This window comes from Anomaloglossus baeobatrachus, chromosome 3, assembly GCF_048569485.1.
Source record: "Anomaloglossus baeobatrachus isolate aAnoBae1 chromosome 3, aAnoBae1.hap1, whole genome shotgun sequence".
Lineage (NCBI taxonomy): Eukaryota > Metazoa > Chordata > Amphibia > Anura > Aromobatidae > Anomaloglossus > Anomaloglossus baeobatrachus.
Genome location: NC_134355.1, coordinates 543,134,293 through 543,142,234, shown reverse-complemented (window position 1 = coordinate 543,142,234; position 7,942 = coordinate 543,134,293). Strand labels below are relative to the sequence as shown.

The 7,942-nt window shown below is 46.6% G+C and overlaps 1 protein-coding gene across 2 annotated transcripts in view; it reads left to right on the top strand.

Annotated features, from left to right (window-relative positions):
* Positions 1 to 5,156: 5,156 nt before the first annotated feature.
* Positions 5,157 to 7,942, top strand: part of LOC142296799 (glutathione hydrolase-like YwrD proenzyme) — a 136,657-nt gene continuing 133,871 nt past the window's right edge. The window contains exon 1 of one of the 2 annotated variants that reach the window (XM_075340808.1): positions 5,157 to 5,479. The gene's annotated coding sequence lies outside the window, so the exon portion shown is untranslated. Of the gene's footprint in view, positions 5,480 to 6,124; positions 6,207 to 7,942 lie in introns of those variants that run through there. The other variant, XM_075340809.1, reaches the window with a different exon arrangement.

Below are 7,942 nucleotides of genomic sequence, written 5' to 3'. Positions count from 1 at the left end.
GAAACGTTCCCCATGCCATTGGCTGCAACACAACCCCAAAGCATGAATGTTCAACCCCCCCTTGCTTAATAGTTGACAAGATATTTTTTTCCTGAAATTCTTTGCCCTTTTTTCTCCACACATACCTTTGATCATTGTGGCCAAAGAGTTCTCTATTTAAACCTCATTGGACCACAGGATTTATTTCCAAAATGCACCATTTTGTTCTTTTGCATACTTCTAATGCTGTATTTTATTTTGAGAACGCAGAAGAGGTTTTCTTCTGATGACTCTTCCATGAAGGCCATATTTGTGTAAGTGTCTCTGAGCATTAGAACAATGTACCACAACTCCAGAGTCTGCTAAATCTTTCTGAATGTCTTTTGCAGTCAAGTAGGTGTTCTGCTTTACCTCTCTAGCAAGCCTGCAAGCAGCTCTCACAGAATTCTGCTTGGTGTTCCAGACCTTATCTTGATCTCCACTGTTCCTGTTAACTGCCATTTCTTAATTACATTTTTAACTGAGGAAAAGGAAACTTGAAAATGCTTTGCTATCTTCTTATAGCCTTTTCCTGATTTGTGGGCCTTACTAATTCATTTCAGAGTGCTAGGCAGCGCTTAGAAGAACCTCTGGCTGCTGCTTTTCGGCACAAGGTTAAAAAAAGCTGGGTTGTCCTTTTTATAAAGCTGTAAAATCTGCATTACCTGGCTTTTCCTAATGATGAAAGTGAACAAGCCGTAACCCTATCAGCTCTACAGACAATTCCAGACACGCTGAGCAGCGGCAGAGACTCAGTGCTGGAAAAGGTGAACAAAGAACAGTTGGGGGGGTTGTTATAAACAAACTGGAGGTGGGTGAGAATCCCTTTAACATATTCACTGAAATGCAGTAACACTATTAGTCCTGTGTACATTGTTTAACCACTGACTCTCAGTTCTTTTAAACAATTTTTTTTTTACAGTATAGTTGTGAAAATACATTCCTGCTCACTCAAATTGCAATGTGCTCAGTCACATGCACTCTGCACATTCCTCTCAAATAGCAGGTTGAACCCCACTTCTAAGAGACTGGCCATACACATTACAGGGGAAATGGGAGATAATGTGCAAAACATTCATCCAGCTATTGACAAGGTGGGAGGGATAAATAGCTGGATGCACTTTTTGCACATAATCCACATAATCCCCTATTTCCCCTGTAATTTGCAAACTGTGCATCAAGCTATTTACGAGATGGTGGGGGAATAGCTGGATGCACGTTTTACACCCTTTATCCTGTAATGTGCACAGTTTACACATTACAAGGAGAAGGAAGGATAATGTGCAAAAAGTGCCTCCAGCTAGTTACCCCCCTCACCTAGTAAATACCTCGATGCATTTTTTGGACATTAGCCCCCGTTCCCCCTGTAACGTGCAAACTGTGCATCCAGATACTTACAAGGGGGAGGGGATAATGTACAAAACATGTCACTCCATGTCACATCATACCTGTATGCCTCATACAGTGAGGAAAAAAGTATTTAGTCAGCCACGAATTGTGCAAGTTCTCCCACTTAAAAAGATGAGATTTGCCTGTAATTGACATCATAGGTAGACCACAACTATGAGAGATAAAATGAGAAAAAAATTACAGAAAATCACCTTGTCTGATTTGGCAAGATTTTTTTGCAAATTATGGTGGAAAATAAGTATTTGATCAATAGCAAAAGTTCATCTCAATATTTTGTTATATATTCTTTGTTGGCAATGACAGAAGTCAAACGTTTTGTGTAAGTCTTCACAAGGTTGGCACACAGTTGGTGGTATGTTGTAGAGCAGTGATATTTTGGGCCTGTCGATGGGCAACATGGACGTTCAACTCCATCCAAAGGTTTTCTATGGGGTTGAGATCTGGAGACTGGCTAGGCCACTCCAGGACCCTTATATGCTTCTTACAAAGCCACTCCTTTATTGCCTTGGCAGTGAGCTTGGGATCATTATCATGCTGAAGACCCAGCCACTTCAATCTTCAAAGACCTTGCTGATATAAGGAGGTTTGCACTACTCAAACTCTCATGATACATTCATTCTTTCATGTACACGGATCAGTCGTCTTGGTCCCTTTGCAGAGAAACAGCCCCAAAGCATGATGTTGCCCCTCCCCATCCTTTCCTGTAGGTATGGTGTTCTTTGGATGCAACTCAGCATTCTGTCTCTTCGAAACATGATGAGTTGTATTTCTACCAAACCATTCTACTTTAGATTCATCAGACCATATGACATTCTCCCAATACTCTTCTGGATAATCCAAATGCTCTTTAGCAAACTTCAGACGGGCCCGAACATCTACTGTCTTCAGCAGGGGGACACGTCTGGCACTGCAGGATCTGAGTCCCTGGCAGCGTAGTGTGTTACTGATTCTAGCCTTTGTTATGGTGGTCCCAGCTCTATGCAGGTCATTCACTAGGTCCCCCCATGTGGTTCTGGGATTTTCCTCACCCTTCTTATGATCATTTTGACCCCACAGGGTGAGATATTGCGTGGAACCCCAGATCGAAGGAGATTATCAGTGGTCTTGTATGTCTTCCTTTTTCTTATTATTGCTCCCACAGTTCAAGCTGCTTGTCTATTGCAGATTCAGTCTTCCCAGCCTGTTGCAGGACTACAATTTTTTTCTGGTGTTATTCGACAGCTCTTTGGCCTTCACCATAGTGGAGTTTGGACTGTGACTGTTTGAAGTTGTGGACAGGTGTCTTTTATACTGATCTGATCAGTTCAAACAGGTGCCATTACTACAGGTAATGAGTGGAGGACAGAGGAGCCTCTTAAAAAAGAAGTTACAGGTCTGTGAGAGCCAGAAATGTTGCATGTTTTTAGGTGACTAAATACTCATTTTCCACCATAATTTGCAAATAAAATCTTGTAAAATCAGACAAGGTGATTTTCTGGATTTGTTTTCTCATTTTGTCTTTCAAAGTTGTGGTCTACCTATGATTTCAATTACAGGGCTCTCTCATCTTTTTTTTAAGTGGTAGAACTTGCACAATTGGTGGCTGACTAGATACTTTTTTTTCCCCTCTGTATCAGATGCCTTCTTGTGGAAAAATCATCTTTTATCCCTCTATGTATAAAAGGTCTTCCAGGCTATGGGGCAGATGCTGTATCCTTACTTCATTAGATTAGCTGTTGTCTCCTATCAGCATCACTCTATCCTTGTGGCGTCTAGTTGTGGTCCTGAAATCCTGTGCGTGCGCATTGCAATTGCTGAAGTTTTATTTGTATTCCGCCTTTCTATGGGCAATGGCTTTAGGTTTCATCTGCCAAGGCGTTGGATCACTGGAGCGGAAGTAGCAGTGACTCTCTGGCACCTTCGCAGAAGAAACAGGAAACCAATGCCAACAGAATGGGGAAACACACATGGAATATCGGCATTTTCGGTGTGCACACGCGGGATTTCAGGTTCACAACTAGACGTCACAGCGATACTTTGATGCTGATGGGAGACAGATACCCTTTAATGTAAAAGTATATATATGTGGCACCCCTGAGGTTCAGGTCGCCACAGGGTACTGCACCTCAATTAAGGTGTGGTATCTATCTCAGGTAAGGAGGGTGTTAATCACCGGTGTTCCACTTTTACACAGTACATATAGCTTAGGAGCCTTCACAAAGGGTGGGGTTGCTCAGGGTAGGCAGGGTGGTGGTCATACGGTCATGGGACTTCCTGGTCACTGAAGCCAGCCACCTGGGGGGCGGGTTCCACTTAGGGGTAGAGGAAGGCGCAACACACTCACACAGTTAGTAATGTCGGGACCATAGTTCTGGCAAGAAATCTCTGGAAAACTTGGACTTTCACTGGGCTCGGTAGCTTGGAGCGGGAGCTTAGCCAGGGTACCCAACTGCGGACGGGGACACCCTAGAAATAAGACACTCTCTCACTCTTTTCAAAACACCAATGGTGACCCCCTTACCGGATCTGGGATTAACCTGAGCCCATCACAGCAGTGACCAGTGTGACCGGGCTGGCAGCTGAAGTTGTGAGTAAACTACACCCTGAACACGCAGAGACTATGTTGGCTCGTCCATACTGGCGCCACCACCCAGCGCTTAGGCGCCAACTGCCATTACTACCCTCACAATCAACCTGGGGCCCGCTTCGCCTGTGGGGAGTGACACCATCCCGGCTGTCTTAGGCTATGTGTCCACGGTAGAATGTACCTGCGGACTTTTCTGCCTGAAAATCCGCGACTTTCGCGGCAAATCCGCACCTGCGGATTTGCCGCGGATTTGCAGCGGATTTTGATGCGGATTTTTTTTTTTTTTCCCCATTCTATACCTAAAATCCGCACCAAATCTGCAACAAACAATTGACATGCTGCAGATTTTTCCGGATCAAAATCCGCAGCGGAAAAATCCGCAGCATGGACACAGCATTTCCAAAATGCCATTGAAATGGCTTGGAAGTGCCGCTGCTGCAGATTTTCGGCAAATCCGCGGCAAAATCCGCGGTAAATCCGCAGCGTGGGCACATAGCCTTATACTCCTGCCCCAGAGAGGAACCCTGCAGCGGCGGCTACTACTGGCCGCATACCACAGGTGGCGTCACAAAAAACTTTCCCCATTACCTCGCTTCCATCACCATTAACTGTATGCCTTGGGGCAACGTTACTGGGCAAAGCCAGCCAGTGACATTGCCTGACCTGACCCGAAACGGCCTGGCGACAAGTAGGCTGACCGCCTGCCTCGTTGGGCGCTACACATATACCTGCCATACATCACCGGGCACCTTTACTCATTGGACCACATAGCAGTGTGGCCTGTCGCCATTGGCGGTACACCACTGGGCAAGCAGCGCGAACGGTGTCCCCGATGGCGAGTGGGCACTTTCCTTGGTGCATTGGATGGTGAATCCAGCCCTGGCCCATAGGAGCCCACGGGTCACAGACTGCATAGCCTCTGTATAATGTGTATGTGAGCAGCTTTTCGCAGCATATATTGGAAAGGGAGTCTGTGACCCTGAAAACTAAATGAAACGATTTTTAGATATATGTGCAGGGGAATTCACCTGTTTATAACTTCTACTCCTGTGTGAAAACCATTATATTAGATACCCAAATGAAGAGTCCCCAGAGCAGCGTCCTGCTGCTTATAATATAATCCCCCTCTCCGCCCTTACTGTGACTGACAGTTCCGGGCAAATGAACGCTGCCTGAGCTCAGTCACCCGCCTGCACGGCTAAAGGAAATCTACGATTCAGGAGCCATCTTTATAGGGGCAAGTCTCCTGTACGAACAGTGGGAGTTTTGGGGTGACGGACTCACTTTAAAAGGTTATTTAAAAACAAAAACAGATTCTTCCATGGACAGGGGATAACTCGATTGTTTGTGGGGTACAGCCCTCTAAATGGAGACAGAGCACTAGAAGTGTCCTGCACTATAAGGACGCGGCGGAGACGTCAGTCTGCAATACAGCGATAAGAAAGGCGGAAGTAGAGACCGTCCAGCGCCGCCCGCCCTCTGCAGGTACGTGCCCTCCGCCAGTGACCGCAAGCGGAATGGACGCGTCCACGTCTCTGTGCAGCTGACGTCACGCACCAGCTGACCTGGCGCCGCTCGGGTGACGTCACGCATGAGCTGGCTGGTCGCCGCACGGGTGACGTCAGCAGCAGCTGGCCTGTCGCCGCTCGGGTGACGTCACGCATCAGCTGACCTGTCGCCGCTCGGGTGACGTCACGCAGCAGCTGATTGCTGAGGCCGCGGTCTTGGTGCTCTGCAGTCCTGGAGGTCCTGGCCGCGTTACAGCGTTGTAATACGTCACTATTACCGCAGGGACTGGTGTTATCAGCCTGTGATAGAACCGCAGTGTGTGCATACAGTCCTGCCTCCAGTAGTCAGCCAGGTGTCCCAAGCTCATAGGCCCCGCCCAGGGATGTAATATTATCAGCAGTGTCTTGTGATTCTCTGTGGGGATAATAATGGAGGAATACAAGTATGTTTAGTAGAGAATTGTTCCTCCACCGTGTCAGTAGTGTGAGGCTGCAGTCCAGCATTGTGTGACCTCCTCGACCCCTGGTGCTTGATCTGGTCCCAGCGTGACGTCATAGTGCAATGATGACATCACACCCTCTTATCAGTAGAGGCCCTGGGACCCTTGCGGTTCGGAGAGTGTGCTCAGGGCCGCCGGCCACGGACTACCGACATGACGGCCGGACCAGGGTCCATGAATTGTTTGGATCATCTGTAATATTCGGTGAGGTTTTTTTGCACATCTCCATTTTCAGATAATCCGCTGCTGTTCCCATCACAGAGGGGGAAATCAGCGGGAACAATGCACAGCTGCGGCACATTCACTGTTCTGCTGGATTTCTCCAGTCTGCTGGATTTCGGCATGGAGCACACACGCCTACATGATTACAGATCACTGAATGTATAAGGAGCCATTGTATTCCCCACTGACTCCCAGGACTCAGTATAAGGGCTCGCTCACACCACCGTATAAGTCAGACAAATGCTACCCGATGTATTGTCAGCTCTGACCCATGTTATCCCATGTACCAGCCCCGATAAGTGTTTTTTAATCTCATCATGAGAATACAATGCAGCATAAATTGGAGGGCGCTCTCCCATTCGCCTGTATGGGTGCATGGAAATTATTGGACTGCACTCAGGTGACATCCGAGTGCCGTCTGATTTCCACGGACTCACAAAATGGAGAAGATGGAGAAATTTTGTTCTTCATCTTCTCATGACGTGCTGCAATTCTTTCATGCGAGAGAATCGGATCTCACTAAGCTGACACTGCGATCATACTCCAATCAGATCGTCATTACCATAACTGATCCGAATTGATCGCATGAGAGGATTAAAGCTCATGTGACCCCGGCCTAAGGCCTCATTCAGACATCCATGTGTCATGTCTGAGTTCTCTGTTTTTCAGGGATATAACTCGTATCCATTATTAGTCTATAGGGCTGTTCACATGATCGTCTTCTACCCGCAGACCGAATTTGAACAGTATTATCGATCAAACTTGCCAATGCATCTCTGAGTATGTGATAAAGACTCCGCACATGCTAACTCATCACTAATACTGACCAAACACTGATGGAAACTGGTCAGTTTTTTGCAGACAATAAAAAAATCACTGATGTCTGAATTCGCCTTAAGTCTGTAAAGTAAAAATGCAGATCAGCACTTTCCCATTGAATAACATTAGTCCGACTTCTAGCTGATAAAAAATTGGATAGCACTCGTCCGGTTTGTACAGTGCTGTGAGCGAGCCCTAATACTGCAAGGTGCAGGGGGTTCATGGGAATGGAATGTAGCTCACAGTGATCTAAGTGTTTTCCTTTAGAAAAAAAAAACCCTTAGGCTATGTGCCCACGCTGCGGAAAATGCGCGGATTTTGCTGCGGATGTCTCGTGGAAAAGCCGCGGATTTTCCGAAAATCTGCAGCAGCGGTACTTCCCAGCCATTTCTATGGATTTTTGGAAATGCTGTGCCCATGCTGCGGATTTTTCCGCGGCGGATTTGGTGCAGATTTTGATCCGGAAAAATCTGCAACATGTCATTTATTGTTGCGGATTTTGATCCGGATTTTGGCTTCAGAATTGGGAAAAAAAATCCGCGGCAATTCCGCGGTAAATCCGCACCTTTGAAAAGGTGCGGATTTTGCGGGAAAGCCGCGGATTTTCATGCAGAAAAATCCGCAGCAACATTCTACCGTGGACACATAGCCTAAGGCTCTGTGCGCACTAGTGCGATTTACCCACGGATTTACCCGCGGATTTGCCGCGGAAATTTCTTGAGAAATGTCTGCAATCTTTGTGCAGACATTTCCCAGCAAATTCTATGAGAAAAAAAAATAGCTGTGCGGATTTTTCTCAAGAAATTTCCTTGAGAAGAATTTCTCGAGAAAATTTCTTGAGAAAATGAGCATGTCAATTCTTTTCCGCAGGTACCCTGCGGATTTCGGCAGTACAGCCT